At 38.8% G+C, this 23,726-nt stretch overlaps 1 pseudogene; it reads right to left on the bottom strand.

Moving 5' to 3' along the window:
- Positions 1-21,370: 21,370 nt before the first annotated feature.
- Positions 21,371-22,323, bottom strand: LOC122447276 (annotated as a pseudogene).
- Positions 22,324-23,726: the final 1,403 nt, after the last annotated feature.

The following is a 23,726-nucleotide window of genomic DNA, read 5'->3' as shown; positions in this document are numbered from 1 at the left end:
GTGAACCCTGTGTGTGGGTCAAGAAGCAACAGTTATAACCTTATTCAACTTGTGTGCAGAGTATGTCATGCAAAATGCTGGGCTGGATGAAGCACAAGCTGGAATAAAGATTGCCGGAAGAAATATTGCCAATATTGCCACTCCACTGCCACAAAGCAAAGAGGAATTAAAGTGCCTGCTGATGAAGGGGAAAGGGGAAAGTGAAAAAATTGGCTTAAAACTCAACATTCAAAAAACTGAGATCATGGAATCCAGTCCCATCATTTCATGGCAAATAGAAGGGGGAAAGGTGGAAGCAGTGACAGATTTTATTTTCTTGGGCTCACACTGAAGAATCGATGCTTTTGAGCTGTGATGTTGGGGAAGACTCTTGAGAGTCCCTTGGACAGCAAGGAGATCCAACCAATCCATCCTAAAGGAAATCAGTCTTGAATATTCATTGGAAGGACTGATGCTGAAGCTGAAACTCCAATACTTTGGCCACCTGATTGGAAGAACTGACTCACTTGGAAAGACCCTGATGCTGGGAAAGATTGAAAGTGGGAGAAGAAGGGAACGACAGAGGATGAGATGGTTGGATGACATCACTGACTTGATGGACATGAGTTTGAGTAAGCTCCAGGAGGCCTGGTGTGCTGCAGTCCATGGGGTTCCAAAGAGTCGGACACCACTGAGTGACTGAACTGATTGACTGCCTGAGAATCACTGTGGATGGTGACTGCAGCCATGGAATTAGAAGATGCTTGCTTCTTAGAAGAAAACCGATTGCAAATATAGTGAACGTGAAAGTGAAATTTACTCAGTTGTGTCTGACTCTTTGTGACCCCATGAACTGTACAGTACATGGAATTCTCCAAGCCAGAATACCAGAGTGGGTAGACTTTCCCTTCTCCAGGGGATTTTTCCAACCAGGGATTGAACCCAGGTCTCCCACATTGCAGGTGGATTCTTTACCAGCTGAGCTATCACAGTGTATTAAAAAACAGAGGCATCATTTTGCTGACAAAAGTCCGTCTAGTCAAAGCTATGGTTTTTCCAGTAGTCATGTACGGATGTGAGAGCTGGGCCATAGAGCAGGATGAGCACCAAAGAACTGATGCTTTCAAACTGTGGTGCAGGAGAAAACTCTTGAAAGTCCCTTGGACAATAAGGAGATCAAACCAGCCCATCCTAAAGAAAATCAACCCTGAATAGGTTGGAAGGACTTATGCTGAAGCCGAAGCTCTAATACTTTGGCCACATGATGCAAACAGCCAACTTAGTGGAAAAATCCTGATGCTGGGAAAGATTGAGGGCAGGAGAAGAAGGTGGCAACAGAGGATGAGATGGTTAGATACTTGGGCAAACTCTGGGAGATAGTGAGGGATAGGGAGGCATGGCATGCTGCCATTATGGGGTTGCAAAAAGTTGGACACAACTTAGCAACTGAACCACAAAAACAACAATAGAGAGCTGCAGAGTCTTCAGATATTCTAAGTTTTTAATTTTACTAAGAAAAACTGATCAAATCTCTGATTTTCCTTCCATATTCATAAAGACATTTAGTTCTCTAAAAGCAACACACATAACTACTTTATAAAATAAGCTAAATTTTATGACAATTTTAAATATGTTAGTTTTCAGAATCTAAAATGTTTATTCTCTGTCTTTTTTTTTTTTTTTTTTAATGAGAATGTTTATAGTGATCTTTTACCAATAGTCTAACACCTAGTATATTTGTATATTTGGGTGATGGGGAACATACACTCTTCTTCAGGTCCTTTTATTCTCTTACCCTCCTTATCATGTGTTTCCCCTTGTGCAGAGACTATTACTCTGCATTTAATTTTGCATTGTTTGGAAGTCATTTGTTTATCTCACATACACGGATGTGCAATCCCTCTCTACTAACAAGAAAAAATAAAAAATAAGAAAGAGATCTATATCTTATAATATATGCAGATATAGATCTTAAATAGCAGAAAAGATAGAAGTATTTTCTCTGTTTTGCATTTTGCTTTGTTGCATCATTGGCCATTTCTTCTGCAGTATGTTTTCCATATCTGCTTTCTAAGAATTTTTTTCTCAATTTCATTTATATGTCAGAAATATTCCAAAGACCATTTATTCTTAATCTATTAAACATGATCCCTGTTTTAAAATGCATTTTTACCTTATTTATATGTTTAACACAAATCTATGTATATTTACTATACTCCAGACTTGAGATGCTTTTCTAATAATAACTGAATCAATCCTTATGACAACATATAAGCAGCTACTTCTTTTAACTAAGTGACTTCAGCTGTGTCTGACTCTGTGTGATCCTGTGGACTGTAATTTGCCAGGCTCCTATTGGAGTGAGTTGCCATTTTCTACACCAGGGGATCTTCCCAACCCTGGGATTCAACCCACTTCCTTTATGTTTCTTACATTGGGAGGAGTGTCCATATAATCAAGGCTATAGTCTTTCCAGTGGTCATGTATGGCTGTGAGAGCTGGACTGTAAAGAAGGCAGAGCACTGAAGAATTGATGCTTTCCAACTAGTGGTGCTGGGGAAGACTCCGGAGAGTCTCTTGGACAGCAAGGAGATCAAACCAGTCAATCTTAAAGAAAATCAAGCCTGAGTAACTTATTGGAAGGATCGATGAAGCTGAAGCTCCAATATTTTGGTCACCTGATGCAAACAGCTCACTCATTGTAAAAGACCCTGATGTTGAAAAAAATTGACAGCAGAAGAAGAGGGCATTAGAGGATGAGGTGGCTGGGTGGCATCACTGATGCAATGGACATGCACTTGGGCAAACTCTGGGAGATGGTGAGGGACAGGGAGGCCTGGTGTGTTACAGTCTTTGGGGTCTCAAAGAGTTGGACACAACTGGGTGACTGAACAACAACAACAAAGCTGATGTTCATGTGTGCTAAGCTGTTCCAATCGTGGCCAACTCTATGTGACCTGATGGACAGACATATAGCCTGCCAGACTCTTCTGTCCATGGGATTCTCCAGGCAAGAATACAGAAGTGGGTTGCCTTCCCCTTCTCCATAGGATCATCCCAACCCAGGGATGGAACCAAAGTCTCAAGTTTCCTACATTTGCAGACAAATTCTTTACCACTATCGCCACCTGACCACGTTTATTAATGTGATAATATTTTAAAAAAACACATTTTATATAAAATGTGATAAAAATAAATCCTTGGGAGCAGTTAATCTCAAGAAATATATATTTCTAATGGTTTGCTGTGAAAACATTCTCCTAAGTAAGCATCTAACAGTACCCACATAATTAAAAGTAGACCTAAATATTAGATTGGTTGACACTTTCATGATGTCCTCTTGTAAGTTCTCTGTCCTGTCAAAGCATGTATCTTTTGATTTTTAATTTGTGCAACTCATTTATGCTTGTTATTCTTTCCTATTTTAAGAGTTATGTAGCTCATGAAGTGTGTTGAAGATGCTTAAATAAAACTTCTAACAATGATGTTATGTACTATTTTTCTGGCTTGCTGCTGTGAAATGCAATTTTTTATGACATTTTAGTTTGAGTTAGTACACAGAAATTGCTGTTTCCATCCCCCTGGAAACAATGACATCTGATACTATTACATTGTGCAATATCCCAAGACCTGACTTATTTTCTCTCATTTATTTATACCCAAATTCACATATCCATGAAGTAAAATAGTTATTTTGTTATGCCTCTTTCAAGCCAAATATATTGCCTATTAATTCTAATTTCAGCAGTGTACAAGCAGCTATTGTGGAAAAGTACCTAAGTAAAAATAATCCTTTCTCAAAATAATGAGAGTTTCAATTGTTTTTTGAACCCAGAGTATTGAGGATTTATCAAAATCTCCAGACTAATTAAACAAGATACCTACCATAGGGATTCTGATTTTCTGTCTCATGCACACATACTCACAGTTTTATGTTAAAGAAAGCTGACTTGTTTTAGCAGGAGATTCAATTTGCAAGGCAGAAGACAGCAGAGACTGCAAAGCAACAGTGGTTTTGCAAAAGATACATGATTAAAATGGGAAACAGCTCTGTTCAAAATAAATAAAACTCACACTATATGTCATTACTTATTTACTAGAAGAAAAAAATCCACTATATTATGCTAAGTTTTGGGGGTTTCTTCTTATGTTTATGCTAACTGAAATAAGTAAGAAAAATTGATATATTAAAATTGACTAATATTTATCATTACCTTTCAACAGTAAATGGAGTTTCTCTATTTAAAAAAAAAAAAAAACTGACTGTTTTTATACCAGTTTTCAGGAGAAATCAGCATTGATCTTACATGAACAGTAAAAAAAAAAAAAAAGCATAGAATAAATGAGTAGCTAAAGCTTAAATGCTATTCTTGTAGAAATTCATGAAAGCTTGAACCTTTAAATGTTTTATTGATTTTCGACAAATATAGTATTTATTTTTTAACGTCTACATCTTAATTTGCTAGCCAAAAAATATTTTTTAAAAAACTCTTTTAAGTTATGCTTTTATTTGTGGAAGACAAGTGCTTTGGGTCCATTAACAGGAAAGGAGAACTTTGAGATATTTTTGAGTGTTTTAAATTAGCTTATGCTTATAAGGATATTATCTTATGAATTTTAAGTATGTGAATACTATCTTGAATTAATACCAAAAATAAATTTTTCATAAATATGCTTTTAAGATTTGCTTTCTCTCTCAGGGAGAGTCCAAATAGAAAACCACTGGGTTGCAGATGGACAGATGATACTTAAAAAGCTGAAGTTTAAATTAAACTGTTGCTTTAAGTAAATTCATATTATAAAAAAATGTATTATGTCTAAATCATATTATACTATGTATTAAATTTATAAAAAATGAAATGCATGTGCAGAATGCAGAAGTTCTGAAATCTATATTATAAGCAATTACAAATTAATATGTCTTTGTCAGAAGTGAAATTTCACAGTGTAATTACTGCATTTCTTGATGAAAGCCATAAAAAATTATGGAAATAATTACTTCAATAATGAATGGTTTTTTTTTTCCCTTCTTATTCTGTGTATTTAAATGAAAAAAAGTAAAACTGTGAATCAGTGAACATTAGAGTGATCCCCAAATAGTATTTATTTACTTCAAGATAAGATTTGTCATTTTTTTTCCTGCTTGTGTTTGTTGTAGGTCAGTATCATGTGTTCAAGTAAATATACTATGCTGCTATATGTGCTTATAGTTACTAATTTCCAAAACTTCTATATGTATAAAGTCAAATTTTAATTTTTATATCAAACATTGTGTGTTTATTTTAGTCACAATCTTTATATTTCCATGCATCTTACTGAATTATTTGAGATAATTCAGATGCACATTTAAAAATATTCTACTGAAAAAATAAAACTATCTTAAAAGTATAAAGCTTCTGAGAGCATCCAGTGTTTGTAGGAAAAATATTGTTTTCATGCAGTCATAAATGCATTTCTGGAAGCCTTCTGTATACAATTATATGTGTCTTAACCTACCAGTAAAAATTGCAATGATCTTTAAAAAAACAACAAAAAGAAAACCCTCTCATAAAATAAAGATTTAAATAAATTATCTTGGTTTTGGCTAGATAGAAATTATTAAATTTAAGGAAATATTCTCATTGTTAAGTAGCTAGAATAGAAAAAAGGAGTCAAAAATGGCAGCAGCTAAAAGACAGGCAAAAGAAGAGAAATAGCCCATGAAAAGAGAACAAAGGAAAAATCCTAGGACCACAGTGGGACCCTGTATGCAGGTCAAGAAACAACAGTTAGAACTGGGTATGGGACAATAGGCTGGTTCAAAATTGAGAAACAAGTATGTGAAGTCTGTGTATAGTCACCCTGCTTATTTAACTTATATGCACAGTGCATCATGTGAAATGCCGGGCTGATTGAAGCACAACTGAAGTCAAGATTGCCGGGAGAAATATCAATAACCTTAGATATACAGATGACACCACCGTTATTGCAGAAAGTGAAGAAGAACTAAAGAGCCTCTTGATGAAAGTTAAAGAGGAGAGTGAAAAAGCTGGTTTAAAACTCAATGTTCAAAAAACTAAGATCATGGCATATGATCCCATCACTTCATGGCAAACAGATAGGGAAACAATGGAAACAGTGACAGACTTTATTTTGGGGGGGGGGGCTCCAAAATCACTGCAGATGTTGACTGCAGCTAATAAATTAAAAGACACTTGCTTCTTGGAAGAAAAGTTGTGACCAATCTTGTTGCTGTTCAGTTGCTCAGTCATGTCTGACTCTTTGCAACCCCGTGGGCTGCACACGCCAGGCTTCCCTGTCCTTCACCATCTCCCAGAGCTTGCTCAAACTCAAATATTACATGTTGGAAAAGTAATGTCTCTTCTTTGAATTGTCAGTGTATTAAAAAACAGAGACATCACTTTGCCAAGAAAGGGCCTTATTGTCAAAGCTATGGTTTTTACAGTAGTCATGAATGGGTGTGACAGTTGGACCATAAAGAAGGCTGAGAGATGAATAATGAATGATTTTGAACTGTGGTGTTGGAGAAGACTCTTCTTGGACTGCAAGGGGATCAAACCAGTAAATCCTAAAGGATATCAACCCTGAATATTCATTAGAAGTACTGATACTGAGCTGAAGCTCCAACACTTTGGCCACCTGATGGGAATAGCCGACTTGCAGGAAAAGACCCTAATGCTGGCAAAGATTGAAGGCAGGAGGAGAAGAGGACGGCAGAGGATGAGATGGTTGGATGACATCAGCAACTCGATGGACATTAATTTGAGCAAGCTTTGGGAGAGGGTGAAGGACAGGGAAGCCTGGTGTGCTGCAGCTCGTGGAGTTGCAAAGAGCCAGACATGATGAGTGACTGAATAGCAAAGAATGGGTATCTTAGGTGAAACAAACATGTCCCCTTCCTGATGGATAATGGGTGCTAGCCCTAATTTGCTTAGGGCACCCTGGGGGTGGAGGTAGGAGGCAAAACGCTTAAAATGAGGGAGCCAAGAAGGGTTGAGGCCTGTCCTTTGGAGTCAGCTCACCCTCATGCCTTGGGGTTGTACTATTCTTTATTTACAGAATAAAACTCTGAGATATAATCAAACTGTAACACTTGTCTGCCATTTCAAATCTTTGCTGCGATGAGACTGAACTGAGGAAATTATGCACTCTCACAACGTATCTGGTTCTGTGACCCAGATGTAACCTTCCTGTGGCAACCTTGGCTTGACTCAAGAGAGGCAGAGGCCAAGCACAGCAGAAGCCCAACTTGGGGAAAGTTCACACAGTGGAAAATGTGAAGAGCAGAAACCCAGACCAGCATCATCCAAACATGGCAGAAACCCAGCACAGAAGAAATGATGCGTCAAGAATGGGCATAGCAAAACCTGATATGATGGAAAGCTCATGAGATTCAGTCTCAGAAGACCTCCACTTAAGGTAGGGAGGTCTTGTCTGTATGGCTGGAAGGACCATGTAGCTAACAAAATCTTAATTCCTTAACAGTTTCTCTTTTCTTGTCTCCTCAAACCCCTTGTGAACAGGGGAGCAGCTGGGGATGTAATTGAGGGATCCTGGCAGGGGCTATTCCCTGGAGTGTCCTCAAGGCTCCACTGTCCACTGCACCCCAGTAGCTGCTGTCCAAGAAGGTAAGAGTTCTTCTGTCCTTAATTTTCCTTGTGCCAAGGATCAGAGCAAAGAAAGCTATGCGGACACAGGTCAGGCATTGAGCCGCTTTCCCGGCAAGTTATGAAGGGGATTCCTTCGTACATTCTTCCCACTCCTTTTCCCTCCCATCCTCTAGTCTCACCCCCCACCTATGCCACTGTCTGCAAAGTATTGGGACAGTCATCAGCTTTCTAGCTCCAGAAGGTGTGCTCGTTTTGTGAGCCCTGTCTGAGTCCACAATGTTGTCTGCACCTTTGTGGCTGGACAACCAAAAAATGGCTGGCCCTTGGGAAATATTGTATAGTATCCAATCCCTCTGGAGATTCAGACCTTGTCTCCTGTTTCCTATGACATACATGACAACAGCATCAGTCAGTGGACTTGCTAGGGCAGGCGGCAGGCACACAATGCCTACTAGAAATCCATCTATTGGTGGTATCCGTTCAAGAGCAATTGGGTCTCCACTGATGAAGTTTGCCAATTTGGGAGTTATCTTTACAGACCATTTGGGCCCAAACACTTATCACTCTTCTTCTAAAGCTGGTAACATACTCCCTGGATCAACTCTCCACTTCACTTTATTGAACATCTGGTCTGCTTCCTCTTGACATTTTCTGTAAGTTTAGCTGTCCCTGGCCCTTAAGCCACTTTATGCGTCAACTCTTACAACCACAACCCTGTCCCCTCTGCAGGCAACCTTGCTCCACCCAGCCCATTATTAAAATACTCTTAATGCCCCTACCTGATAGCCCACTCCTTTATCATTACTTCTTTTGTTACCTAAAGTGGACCTATGACAATGAAATGTTTAAAATTGGAGACATCCTAAATTGCTCTTATGGAGGACTAGGGGAGGAAATCTGTGATATACCTTTCATCAGGGTGAAAGAGAATTAGGTCTTTTGCTATTTTTTTCCAGGTTCCCAGTCTCAGGACACAGACTTGGATTGCTTTCCATTATGCTATCTATTACCATCTGGGGTGGATAAACCAGAAATCAATCAGGACCATCCAACACCCCTCTGCTGGAATCCCTGGGGACACCCAACTCCCACGCCAGGGATGCCTGGCTCTCTGATTACAACCACTTAATCCAACCCAGCAGTAGTCATGCTGGAGACCTTGAGGACACCCAACTCCAGTATGAGGGTCTCAGGAGGCTGACTTGCCTCAGCCTGCCTGGGAATCTGCTACCTGACCTGGGGATGCCCATCTCTCAAGTTGCAACTGTACTAGATAAGAAAAGCTTTAAAAAGACTCACCCTAAGTTCACCCATGGAAATAGAAGGAAGCCTGTTGTGGTGCTGTAGCGCTGTGTGCAGGTTTCAGCAATAATGCAGGAGCCCAACAAGAACCCCACTGCCTTTCTGGAAAGACTAGAAGGGGACCCTCCAAAGGCTTACCAATCTAGACTTAGACCCGTATGTGGGACAGGTGATTTTAAAAGACAAATTTCTGTCCCAATGTGCATCAGACATCAGGATAAAGTTGCAACAGCTACAGCATTAGGACCCTGCTGCCTCTTTTCACAAAGTGGTCCAGACAGCCACCAATACCTTTTATAACAGAATAGGAGAGGGTGGCAAAGGCCCAGGAAAAGGAGAGAAGGAAAGAGACAAGGCATGCCCAGATGCTGGCTGCCCTCCAGGGAAGCCCTATGGCAAACCCTGAGTCCTTGAAGGACAAGGACAAATGCCTAATCTGTAGACAGGCGGGGCATTGGGCCAAAAAGTGTTGAAACCACGCCTCCTAAAACAGTCTGCTACAAATGCCATCAATTGGATGGCATTCTGCCCTTAGGACCCAGGAGCCTCAAGATCAAGTGCCAAGCCTTCCCTCATGATAGTTCAGCAGGACTGAAGTGCCCCATTCCAGTCAACCCCCCTGTCACAGATAACCATCATGGGGCTGGGGCCAAGGGTGTAGCTAGATAAGGCAGGTAGGTCTGAAAATTTTTTGCTTGATGCAGGGGATACTTACTGTATTCTGACTTCATACTCTGGAGACTTCTTTCCCCAGACCTGTACCCTTTTGGGTGCTATAGGGAAAACAGCTACAAAAAGATTCACCTGAGCACTTCTTTGTTGCAGGGATGGATAGATATTTTCCTATGAGTTTCTGGTGGTCACTGAGTATACTATGACCTGATTGAGAAGATACATATTCACTAAGGGCTTCCCTGGTGGCTCAGATGGTAAAGAATCTGCCTGCAATGCAGGAGACCTGGGTTAATTTCCTGGGTTGGGAAGATCCCCTGGAGAAGGGAAAGGCAACCCACTCCAGTATTCTTGCCTGGAGAATTCTATGAATAGAGGAGCCTGATGAGCTACAGTCCCTGGGGTCTCAAAGAGTTGGAGACGACTGCATGCCTGAGCAATTCACACACACACACACACACACACACACACACACACACACACACACACTAAGCTGGGGACCATCCTTGTGATGGTAAGCTTCTCATCTCCTAGAGCCCCACAGCTCCTGTTTACCACTGAGGAGTTCATTACAACCTCTCCAAAAGCAAAAACTATGGGAGGTTCCAGGAGAAAAACAATACATGACCTGGACAGTGTTGCTTCAAGGGTTTAGAGATAGCCCCCATCTCTTTGGACAGACTCTTAGTTGGGATGGATCTCTTAGATATGGACCTTGGACCTAATGGGAAAATATTACAATATGTAGATGACCTATTAATATGCTCTGTAGATGAGGAAAATGTCTAGAAACACGTGATTCAGATTCTAAACTTTTTGGCAGAGAGGGCATAAAAAGTCTCCCTTGCTAAGGCACAGATGGTCCAGGCAAAGCCATCACCTGGGAGTTCAGATTACTCATGCATCCAAGAAGCTATCCTCTTACTGACTACAAGGACTCCTCCAGTTGCCTTCTCCAACTATGGCCCAATCGCCCAGCCCTTATATGAAAAGTTAAAGGGATGGGAAGATGCAATCCCATTGATGTGGAGATCTCCTCAAAAGGAGGTAGAGGCTACACTAAAACAAGCCTTAACCCAAGCACCCGCCTTGAGGTTGCCAGACCCAGAAAAAGCATTCCAACTATGTGAAGTGAAAGTTACTCAGTCGTGTCCAACTTTTGCAGCTCCAAGGACTATACAGTTCATGGAATTCTCCAGACCAGAATACTGGAGTGGGTAGCCTTTCCTCTATCCTGGGGATCTTCCCAACCCAGGGATCAAACCCAGGTCTCCCACATTGCAGGCAGATTCTTTAGCAACTGAGCTGTCAGGAAAGCCCACTCCAACTACCTGTCCACAAAAAGGAAGGAATAGCCTTGGAAGTGTTAACTGAAAAGTTGGGGCCTGAGACCCAGCCAATAGCTTACTCTCCAAGAGACTCAACTCGACCATCCGTGGTTGGCCTCCCTGCCTTTGAAACTTTGCAGCTATTGCAGTCCTAGAAGAAGATGCTTTAAAACTCTCTCTTGAGGCCAAACTATTTTTACAAGCTACCAAGTGAAACAAATCCTGAATGGGAGAGGCCATTTATGGATGTCTGGTCAAGGGATCCTCAATTACTAGGTAATGCTGATGAAAAATTCAGGACTGACAGTATACCCTTTTGAGCTTCTTAACCCAGCTACCCGCCTGCCTACCCCAAAGGGCTTGCTCCCCTTTCATTCCTGTCTAGACACTTTGGACCATTGAACAAAACTCCGAGAGGGATTGTCAGAAGATCCTCTGACCAATCTTGAGGGATTCTGGTACACTGATGGAGGCAGCTTTGTCTTAGATGGAAAAGGGAGAGCCAGATATGCAATAGTCTCCAATTTCCAGACCATAGAGGCTAAACCTTTGCCACCAGATATTTTGACCCAGCTGGCTGAGTTCATAGCTCTGACTTGAGATTTAGAGCTGGGAAAATGAAAAGAGTTGCCATTTACACTGACTCCAAGTGTGCCTTTCTGGTGCTACATGCACATGCTGCTATTTGGAAAGAAAGAGGCCAGTAGGCCACGTAAAGTTCCCCAGTCAATTATGGTGATCAAATCCTTAGGCTCTTGGGCAGTCCATCTGCCCGCTGAGGTTTCAGTCTCCCACTGTAAAGGACACCAAAAATGGAGCACAGAAGTGGGACGAGGGAACCAAGCAGCTGATCAGGCAGCTAAGAGGGCAGCAGTACAGAGCAATGACCTAATAGGGGTTGCCTGCCTAGTTTCACAGGCTAATTTGTCAGAAACTCCTTCACATACTGAAGGTGAGACTCTTAAAACTAAGAGTGAGGGCTTTCAGGAATATTATATGTGGTTGTTCCAAAAACTCTTTCAGTTTGGGACCCTCCAGTGGAAGTTGGTTAACTCCTTACTTGCCACCACTCGTAAAGGGAACAAGGCACTCTAAAGATCAGTAGAAAAGTCCTTCAGAGGAGCAGGCCTCCAAATGACTATAAGGCAAGGAGTCTCCTGGTGTCTCACTTGCCAATTGAATGACCCCCAAGGAACTCAAAGATCCCAGCTGGCCCAGCCTGTCCAACAGCATGGGACCTACCCAGGGGAAGACTGGCAGGTGGACTTTACCTCGATGCCAGTTTCTCAAGGATATAAATACCTATTAATCATGATAGATACTTTCACAGGTTAGATTGAAGGCTTTCCCACTCAGACTGAGAAGACTGATGAGGTGGTAAGAAAACTGATTCATGAAATCATCCTGAGATTTGGCCTGCCCAGGTCACTACAGAGTGACAATGGGACATCATTTACTTCTAAAATCACCCAAGGGGTTTCTGAAGCATTGGCATTACTTATTACCTCCATTGTGCCTGGAGGCCTCAGTTTTCAGGAAAGGTAGAGAGCCAACCAATTCTTAAAATCAGTGACAAAAAAGATAACCCAGGAGACCTCCCTCGGAAGGAAGAAGTTTTTACCAGGAGCTCTCCTCTATACCCACATTGCACCCAAGGAACAGGTCACTTTTAACCCATATAAGATGCTGTATGGGAGACATTTTATTTAAGTCAATGACCTCTTCCTAGATCCAGAGACCTAGACCCTGTGGTCTTACACCATGGCTGTTGGGCAATTCCAACAAGATATTTGTTTATGGGGTGTCAAGCATGACCCAAAAGATTCTGAATGGCCACCACTATATGCCCCAGGGACTCAAGTCCTTATTAAGATCTGGAAAGATGGGTCCCCAAGAGCTCAACTCCAGCCCACATGGATGGGCCCTACCCTATAATACATTCTACCCCCACAGCAATCAAGCTACTGGGGCATGGTTCCTAGATTCACTACTCATGAATCAAGCCATGGAAGAAACCAGAAGAGGACACTCAGTACACCTGTGAGCCTCTGGGAGATCTCCAATACCTATTCAGGACTAAAAATAAGTGCCATTCTAAGGATTGCCCCCAAAATTAAATTTCTGAGGTTAAGCTTTCTCAGGATAACTCTTGCATTCCATCTGTGCTACACTGCTGTTTCTCCCTTGGTTTGTCTTAGCCAAGGGAATTCACTCGCCCACAGATGGACACCACTGTAAGGACTCTGAAGCTTGAGACTAGCAAGAGGGGGAGGCCCAATGCCCCTTGCCATCTCAGCCCAGCAGGAAGTAGCCAGAGAGACCTTGACACCCCTATTCCCAAAGAACTGGGGCCCCCCATCTCTTGATGTTAGGTAGTTAGAATAAGAAAAGTGGTCCAAAATGGCAGCGGCTAAAAGACAAAGAAAAGAAAACAGACTGAGAAAAGGGAACAGAGGAAAAATTGCTGGACTGGAGTCGGAAGCTCAGGTGAAAGAAACGCGCACCCTTCCAGCTTGATGATAGGTGCTAGCCCTAACTTGCACAGGGCAGGCTTGGGAGGAGGAGACAAAAAGTATAAAAAGAGGGAGCGAGGAGGGGTTGAGGCTTCTCCTTTGGGGTTGGCCCACCCTCATGCCTCGGGGACAGGCTATCCTTTGTTTACCGATTAAAATGCTGAGTTGTAACTGAGCTGTAACACTTGTCCGTCTTTTCAAATATTTGTTGCATTGAGACTAAATCAAGGAAATTATGCAATCTCCTGACATTGCCATCTTGAATAAAATCACACTAGTGAAATCCAATTTACTGTTTAAAATAAAAATATTTTTCTTGGTTCCTGCTGAGTAAATTACTGAGTAAATATGATTCTACAACACCCCACTAAAATGCCTTTGATCTCTTCTATTCTTACAAGTATGGCTTCTATAAGTTGAAAGCTGCAAAGGTAAAGTACCTTTACTAGAAATTCAGCACATAATTTGGTAACTGTGTAACTGAGCAGGACTCTACAGACCCTTCCCTGAACAGACCATTCCCTTCCAATGCCCATTGTGGAAAAACTTAAGGCTTCTAGGCCTCCCCCATGTTACACATTAACTTTAATCAGAGAAGTGAGAAAACACAGGAAGAAAGGGAAACAGTCAGGCAAAACAAAATAAAGATACTTTAGTCATTAAACAAAGTCAGTGAATTTTACTTCCTCCTCAAGAGCTATAGATACTATTCTGAGCCATAACCTCTGAACTGTTTTACAGATATGAAACCTCTGTCAGGTGAAAAATGTAAATTGTAAGCTTCCCACAAGGAGTTAAATCCCAGATCATCTGGAACCAGGAGGCTGATGATGTCGATTCCCAATTACCTCCCCACTGAAGAATCAGAAGAATCTCCATAAGCTCATCTCACACACTACAATTCCCCTCCTTCACCAAGTTTTTAAAAACCTTTTCCTGAAAGTCTTTGGGTGAGGTCAGACCTTTTAAGTACTAGACTCACTGCTCGGCACCCTGCAATAACCACTACGCTTTCCTTCACCTCAGCTGAGAGTCAGCAGATATGCTTTACTGTACATGGGCAAGGGGACCCCAGTCTGGCTCAGTAACAACTGCTGCAAATTTATCCCTCACTTAAAAAAATTAAAGGAAATAGAATCAGAATAATTTACATTTACCAGTAAATAACTTACATTTGAATAGTTTGACTTAAGAAGAGTAAAGGTATAGTTTGAATATAAAATGCTTTCCTCACCTATGTGTAAAGACTCCTCAGATAATCACTTTGCCTTCTTGCATTTCTTTTCCTTTGGAATGATTTTGGTCACTGACTGCTGTAAAATTATAGCTCTGTCCATAGATTTTCAGGCACTCTGTCTACCAGATTTTTTTTTTTTTTTTTTTGTCTACCAGATCTAATCCCTTGAATCTATTCATCACCTCCACTGTATAATCGTAAGGGATTTAACTTAGGTCATACTTGAATGGCCTAATAGTTTTCCCTACTTTCTTCAATTTATGCCTGAATTTTGCAATAAGGAGCTCATGATTTTGCAAGAAAGGAACCACAATCAGCTCCCAATCTTGTTTTTCCTGACTGTAAAGAGCTTCTCCATCTTTGGCTGCAAATAATATTTTGATATTGACCATTTGGTGTTGTCCATGTGTAGAGCTGGCTTTGGTGTTGTTGGAAAAAGGGGGTTTGTTGTGATCAGTATGTTTTCTTGACAAAATCTGTTAGCCTTTGCCCTGCTTCATTTGGTATTTCAAGGTCAAACTTGCCTATTACTCCAGGTATCTTTTGACTTCCTACATTTGCATTCCAATCCCTTATAATGAAAAGGACTTTTTTTTTTTTTTGGTGTTAGTTTTAGAAGGTCTTGTAGGTCTTTATAGAAACATTCAGCTTCTTCAGCATCAGTGGTTGGGTATAGACTTATATTACTGTGTGATGTTGAATGGTTTGCCTTGGAAATGAACCAAGATCATTCTGTCATTTTTGAGACGTGTTCTAGGTATAGAATCTTCTCAATTTTCCTGGTTCATGTGAGCAAACAGTTATGCTGTCCTGCTTTTCCTCATTCAATTGTCAATTTTTCCTCATTCAATTGTCAGATTTACACTGTGGACAAATCTTCCGGTTTTCACTTCACAGCACAAATAATTCTACTTTTTGTATGCTAAATTGCTATTTTCTGTTAAATGTGTAGGTGACTTAGGGAAAATTTGACCAAGCTATCACACACTTCCAGTTTTAAAGGCTAACTATCCTCCAAAACATGTGAGATTGAAAGGACTGTAATCAAGGTTTTTAAATATAAAATATAATAGTTATTATTTTCATATCTGCATAAAGTATTGTTTCTACCATATCCTTAAAGCATGATTATTTTAGTATTTGTTAATTTCCTTTAAAATCATACTCCACAAAGAGATATTTGGATATCAAAGAAGTTATTTTTTCCTAAATTCATCTAAAATATTTGTAGAAATATTTTGGTAATAGGTTAGATTAATATAAATTATATGCCAAAATAAAATCAGCTTGTTAAAACTTTCCTGATGAAAGAGAAATTGCATTGAAGTAGAAGAAATACATATAGATAGGTAAATTCCAAACATACATCTATTTAAGAATGGAAATTGGGATGTTGCCTCCCTCATAGATTTGTCCACAGTAAAGCACACAGAATCATATTTGGCTTATGTTAACACTCTGAAATTTTCCAGTACTGTATAATTTTTTTATGTAAAATGCTTTGAAGAAATTATGTAAGTAATGGCAGATATACTAGACAGTTATTTAAAATTTAAACTGCAATTGCAGAATGTTAATGCCATTGAGGCTGGAATATTTCTCATCTTACATAGTGCTGGCTTAGGTCCTATATCATGACGAAAACATCATTGATTATTCATTAGCTTGCTCAATAATTCTTGTGCTATTGATTTCTTAATAACCCACATCAATCTATATAGGAACTGACCTTATCAAATCTAGGCATTTTACATTTGAGCTAAGACACAGCTCAAGTGACTTGATTATTCTTGTATTATATAATCAAAGAGTGTCTTTATTCAGTTGACTTTTTTTTTTTAGACTCAATAAGGTCTAGCAATTTAGTTTAGTAGTGCAGTCAAGATCTGTCATTATCTTTGTGTTGGCACATTAAATGAACATCACTAAAATAGCTATTTGGAGATCATTCAACGGATAAGCTCTGTTCTTTACATTAGTGAAAATGGTTCTCATCTTTTGTTGGCCAAGTACTCTGCTGAAAAACATGATGGAAACTGAGAAACCACATCACCCAAAAAATGTACAAACATTTACTATATGTTTGTAGAGTTTTGCATAAAATGAACTCCAAGTATTAAAAAATCCTGAGATGGATATTTTATTTTTGCATCAATTCATTTTGCAATTTAGACACACTTACTACTTGAAATAGTGGATTTTTATATAACTATTAAGATTATTTCACAGTTAACTAAAATCATCATCATCATCTCCCCTGTATAATGAGTAAGGATAACTGAAAAAAGAAAATTTGCAATTCTCCCTAACATGCCATTAAATGTATTTTTAATATTAGATTTAGATGTTTACTGATAATTTTTTTCTGATCTCTGCATTCTTTAAAGAGTAAGCATAGTGACTGAACGTATTTACTTTGGAGCTAGAGCCATACATTAACCACCACACTATATACTAGTTGTACAAACTCGGGCAAATTAATTTTTCCATAATTGACTTTTCACTCATAATTTATTGGATAACTTAAGCTATTTCATGTAAACAGAAAATAATAAAAAGAGGAGGAAATATATCACTGGGTTATTTTAAGAAACATGGATTAAAACCTGTAAAATTCTTAGAATAACACTGACATAAGAAAATAAATCAGTCAATGTGAGTTATTATAATTTTTCATTTCCCAGAGATAATTAAAGTCTTAATATAACAATAAAAAATATATTTCCAATATCACAGTAGACACACTTTTGGCACTTTTCTTTGTTTTAATAATCCATCCAAGTTCTGATACTATAGTTTTAATATGAAGTTAAGATGATGAATTTATCAAAGAGCTGCCATCATAAACAAAACCTCCCAGATATCTCCCGTGTGCATCACAGTTTACAACTAGAGAGAAATTTTATAGAAAATATGTTAAATAAATTACCTGCATTCTTTTAAACTACCTATGTTTTAATTTGCCGTTTATTTGGAAAAAAAAATATTGTCTCTATGTCCAATGCCATATTTTCTCACTAAGAAAAATGCAAATTTTAAAGATCAAGCAATTTTTCTGTCTTAATTTCTATACTTCTCAGCTTAAAATGCAGTTTTCCTATATTGATATCAATGATTTTTAGGTTTCAAGCATTTTCAATGTCCTTTGCTGATATTTCAAAAAGCTATAATATAGCTATCCACCTCTGCTCTTCATGAAAATTCACATATAAATGCATTAACATTTTAAAATTAAATGAATGAAATTGTTCTGGGATTTAAAGCAACTATCTAAGTTACTTCATACCTACCAAGGAAATTGATCTAGTTCATTTCATATCCTCTAAAACATGTCATCCAGAAAGACATATTGACTTATTTTTAGGAGTTGCTAATCAGCATTTTACTTCAGTTCAGTTCAATTCAGTTCAGTTCAGTCATTCAGTTGTGTCCGACTCTACAACCCCATGAACCACAGCACGTCAAGCCTCCCTGTCCATCAACAACTCCCAGAGTCCACCCAAACCCAGGTCCATTGAGTCAGTGATGCCATCCAACCATCTCATCCTCTGTCGTCCCCTTCTCCTCCTGCCCCCAATCCCTCCCAGCATCAGGGTCTTTTACAATGAGTCAGCTCTTTGCATCAGGTGGCCAAAGTATTGGAGTTTCAGCTTCAACATCAGTCCTTCCAATGAACACCCAGGACTGATTTCCTTTAGGATGGACTGGTTGGATTTTCTTGCAGTCCAAGGAACTCTCAAGAATCTTCTCCAACATCACAGTTCAAAAGCATCAATTCATCTGGGCTCAGCTTTCTTTATAGTCCAACTCTCACATCCATACATGACCACTGGAAAAACCATAGCCTTGACTAGACGGACCTTTGTAGACAAAGTATTGTCTCTGCTTTTTAATAAGCTGTCTAGGTTGGTCATAACTTTCCTTCCAAGGAGTAAGCGTCTTTTAATTTCATGGCTGCATTTTACTTATAGCTACTTTATTCAAGGGCTCAATGTGAAGTCATTTAATATTTCATGTGCTGAGTGATGAGGTAGTTATGCCTCTCTGTCCTCAGCAAACTAGTTTCATTAGGCCTTTTGAGCTCACTCATTTTAAAATAATTTTTATTTGGAGTAAAATTGCTTTACAATGTTGTGTTAATTTCTACTGTATAGCAATGTAAATCAACTATCCATAAACATATCCTCCTGTTTTTTAAATTCCCTTCCCACTTAGGTCATCACAGAGCTGGGCAGAATTCCCTATGCTATAGAGTAGGTTCTCACTAGTTAACTACTTTATAGAACCTATCACTCAGTCATGTCCGACTCTTTGCGGTCCCATGGACTGTAGCATACCAGACTCCCCCGTCCATGGGATTTTCCAGGCAAGCATACTGGAGTGGGTTGCCATTTCCTTCTCTGTATCTACTTTATACATTGTATCAAAGCGTATATATGTCAGTTGAAATCACCCAGTTCATCCCATCCCACATCACCCCCTTGGGTTCCATATGTTTGTTCCCTACATCTGTCTCTATTTCTGCTCTGTAAATAAGATAGTCTATACCAGTTTTTTTCTTTTTTTCAGATTCTACGCATATATGATAGGATACAGTCTTTGTTTTTCCCTGTTTGACTTATTTCACTCTGTATGGTAGTCTCTAGGTCCATTCTCATCTTTGCTAGTGACCTGATTTAATTTCTGTTTATGGCTGAGTAATAAACTCCGGGAGTTGGTGATGGACAGGGAGGCCTGACGTGCTGCGATTCATGGGGTCGCAAAGAGTCGGACACGACTGAGTGACTGAACTGAACTGAACTGAACTGAATATTCCATTATATATATATATATATATATATATATATATATATATATATATATATATATATTTAAAGTTGTAAAATACTTTTTATTGTAAAAACAGAGTCAATAGAGGTTGATAACATAAATGTTATCGCAGAACATTTCCCCTTGGTTCTTGGATTTCCTAGGTTCTTAAGCACCAGCAAGTCTCCATTAGCACATGTCAGGTTTTATGGTTCTTTTCAGATATGTTTATTGATTATGTGTAAATATTGCTTAAAAACAAAAGTCCATATGATATTAAAACAAACAAAATACTTGCTGTACCTTTCTTTCACATTTCCTACAGGGAGACCTATCTCAGGTGCTTAACCAAACCAAAGAATCCTCTGTCACAAATTATTAAATCAAACCTCTCATGACATTTGCCATACATCCAGATTTAAAGATTTTAAAAAAAAGGATTTAGAATTTAAAACAAACTTCAGGCTGATTTTTCATATTTGAAAGACTATTTGCAGCATACAAATGGAGAGAGCAGTGCAAAACGCATCAAGTTTTATATGATAAATATACTTTCAACCTAATGGCTGCCTCAAAAGCAAAGAGTGAAAAATTATCTGTTCTCAAAAGCAAAATAGACGGACTCAATAAAGTTCACAATTTAGAAAGATCAACTGCTACTCTATTTCCATAGATTGCAAAATGATTTCAGAAACATATTAAACATATTTTATTAAATATTATGTTTTAATATGTTTATTTAAAAATTTAATATGTTTAACATTTAAACATATTAAATGTAAAACATTGTTTTACAAAAATAGAAATATTATTTGGGATTTTACAAAATTTTATAAAATATAACACTATATTTGTAAATTCGAGATAGTTTCACACTGAAATAGAAAATACTTCCACAGATATGAAGTCTATCAAACTTAACTGGTCTGTACTAACCATCCTCCTACATTATTTCTTCCAAATCTTTAACTATTATCTGTGCTCTAGCATGAGATTTTTTTAAAGCGATTGTTTATATTTTGAGAAATTGTACAAGATTTTTCATTTTAGAAATAATGTTAAAGCAGATGAATTTATACCTAAAAATATGTCAGTGGAAATAATGCAATGACCATTTGTCCTTGGTACATTTCAAACCAAACTCCTAAGAATGGCAATTATAATTTGGTACCTATAAAAAGTAAAAATATAATAACAATAATATTTTATGAAAAAAGTATTCATACAGAATGAAGGACCTCAAAATTTAGTTACTTGTAGGTGTCAAATGAGAAGTATTTCCTAATTACACCCATCTATAGCATTCATTTTATCACCTTAGAAAGCACCAGTATACTTTTAAAACAAGACTAAAAAGTGAGAAGGTAGGGGCTTATTTCATGCAACAGTGCTATTATGATAAGGCACCACCTGGTATATGAAAAAGCCAAAGTATTTCCAAAACATGTATTTCTGTTACTGGTATCTTAACCTTTAGATAGGATGGTTAGAAGAAATCTAATAACATAATTCACTAACCACATCTTACTCCTTTCTCCATCATTCTTTGCTTTTAGTTTTTCCATATAACAGAGCATATAATAAACAACAATGCAGCACGTGATATGTTAAACATCTCTTCCCAACCATCCAAGAAAGTAGTCTAGAATTAAAACAAGAAGCCAAACATTTGTCTGATACATTTGCAATATCCTATCCCTGTAGAAGAATAGGGAGCTGGGGGAGGTGAGGAGAGGTTTGGTGGGGAGGGGGATAATAACAGGACCTATTTTCTATAGAGTATACTGAGGCACATAGGTTGAAAGTTTCTCAGGCAAATTCATGGCAAGAGCAAAATTAAGAGAAAGCTCAGAATTTTACATTCCCCCAGAGCTGATTTCTCAGATAGTCACACCGGATTAAATATTTCAAAAAATGCCCTTAGTCACTGCTATCGTCATCAGATACATCATTTAAAGGAGGCTTCAGTGACTGACTGTAAGAGTCTGATCTAGCAGGCTGGCACGTGGCCATGTCCCCAGTAGAAAGCAGGTCATAGCAGAAGTCACAAATCCGCACAGGCTTAGAGGACTGGCTGGGAAGAAGAAATCTCTTTTCAGAGCAGGGCCCACAGACAACAAAACCACATTTGCGGCAGTGGTGACGACGATTAACAGGTGTGAATTTTGCTTTCTGACAACGCATACATACAGTTGCCTCAGAGTCAGGAACCCAGACGGCTGCATGTTCGTTACTGGGTGTCTTCCCACTTTTGGAGAGTAAATCAGTGACACACTTATTTATAGGATTCATCCATTCTGATTTCTCAGTGGCAGTGGCAGCATAAACTGCCAATGATTTCGTAGGTGTCTTGATCAGCCATCCATTCCTCAAGTCTCCCTCATCTTTGATGGAATCAATTGTGACATTTTCCAGGGGAATAATATGCTGTTTGATATATTTTTTCTTCTGGATGACAATATTGCCATATACAAGAATATCATTAAGTAAGAAAAACTGCCTTACTTTGGGCTTTTTCCTGCACAACTCAAGTCAATACGCCTTTGCCAATAAGAACAGGTCCAGGTACAGTTAGGGTTGACCAGCTGCTCCAAAACCGTTTTCTACTATATTTATACGTCTAGTATTTGCTTCACTCTTTGCCAAGGGATCCACCGTCTTTTGCTAATAGCCCAGCCAGGCGCCGACGGCCGCGGCGGCGAAGGTCCGACTTCTCGTCCAGGGCGCCACGCACGGACCCTCCTTGCCTCCCCGCCCCAGCTTCCAGGGGGTGCAGCCAGCGGCCCCGCGCAGCCGGCGCAATCCGGACGTGGCGGGCGGGCATTGCAGAAGCTTGCAGGTGACCCTCCCGCCCCTCCAGTCCCATTATACATATTTTGAACTATGTGTGCATACATACATGTTTCCCTTTTATCTTCATATTCTATGCACATTCAGTTTTCCTCATAGGAAACTATGCTAATGTATTTAACACATACTTTATTTGAATGTGTTCTTTATTTTCCTATTTTAATCGAATTAAAGGCTATCTGCATCAATATGACATCACAGAAATAAAGAGGGGACAGTGCTTCAGAGGCAATGATCAGCCATCTGTTACAGTCTCCTGAAAAGCAAAGTGAACTGAAGAACAAATTTTGTTCATCATGTTTAGAATTATGTAAATGAGTTGTTGGCTTATCAAGTATCTTAGTGGTAAGGAAGCTGCCTACTAATGCTGGAGACGAGTTTGAGCCCTGAGTCAGGAGGATCTCTTGGAGAAGGAAATGGCAACCCTCTCTAGTATTCCTGCCTGGGAAATCCAGTGGATAGAGGAACTTGGCAGGCTGCAGTCCAAGGGGTCGCAAAAGAGTCAGACATGACTTAGCGACTAAACAACAAATGAGTTTTATAACAGCTTGTTCATTGGAGTTGCAAGTCTTTATCATAGTCATGTTATTAATAATAAGGAGATGAAGAAAGTAAGTGTAAATAGCTACTTCTTGAAACTTGGAGAACAGGAAGTTTATCTTGATTAGTTGGTTGGCTGATTTTAACTGAAAAACTGCATTGGTATAATATTTATGCCAAAAAGTCAGTAGAGAAGGAAAAATAAAAATGGAAGATGGTAAGAAGATAGCAAAGGTAATTAAAAATATATTATCCCTGAGAAATTTGGCAAAAATGAGATTCATGAAAAAGGTGAAGAATTCAACAGTTGATATATAATTTAATTTGGAGATGGTAGGTTCAAGGCAAGTAATTTTAAATTAATGAAATTTTGAGAGTTTATATCATATAAATGCACTTATTAATAATTTTGAACTGACATAGAAAGAAGTTTACTTGGATCATGATGGAGAAAGCGGAAAAGGTTAAAACATCCTTTACTGAAAATGCGAGAAGGATCTGATTCAAAGAAAGGGAAATATTTATTAAGATCTTTAAGAACTCACTTACAGCCAATCAATTTAAAATGATTATTATACTGACAGCTTGCATGTTTTTCAGTAATAGTAATGACCTATTTGTGTGTACATAATAAATGACATAGTGTGTCCTGGAATCTAAGAAATTCATGATAGGAAAGGAAGAAAGAAAAGGATAGATGAATAGGAAAAAAAATATCAAGGAACATTTATCTTTGGATGTTTGAATAGGCATTTTGAATCAATGCTTGATTTCAACTTAGAAGGGAGAGCCATTTCTTTAAGTAAATTTATTTATTTATTTTAATTGAAGGATAATTGCGATATTGTGATGGCATCTGCCATACATGACCGTAGTCATACATCTG

The sequence above is a fragment of the Cervus canadensis genome, chromosome 9, assembly GCF_019320065.1.
Source record: "Cervus canadensis isolate Bull #8, Minnesota chromosome 9, ASM1932006v1, whole genome shotgun sequence".
Lineage (NCBI taxonomy): Eukaryota > Metazoa > Chordata > Mammalia > Artiodactyla > Cervidae > Cervus > Cervus canadensis.
Note: the sequence above shows the minus strand (reverse complement) of the source record. Positions and strands in the feature narration are given on the sequence as shown.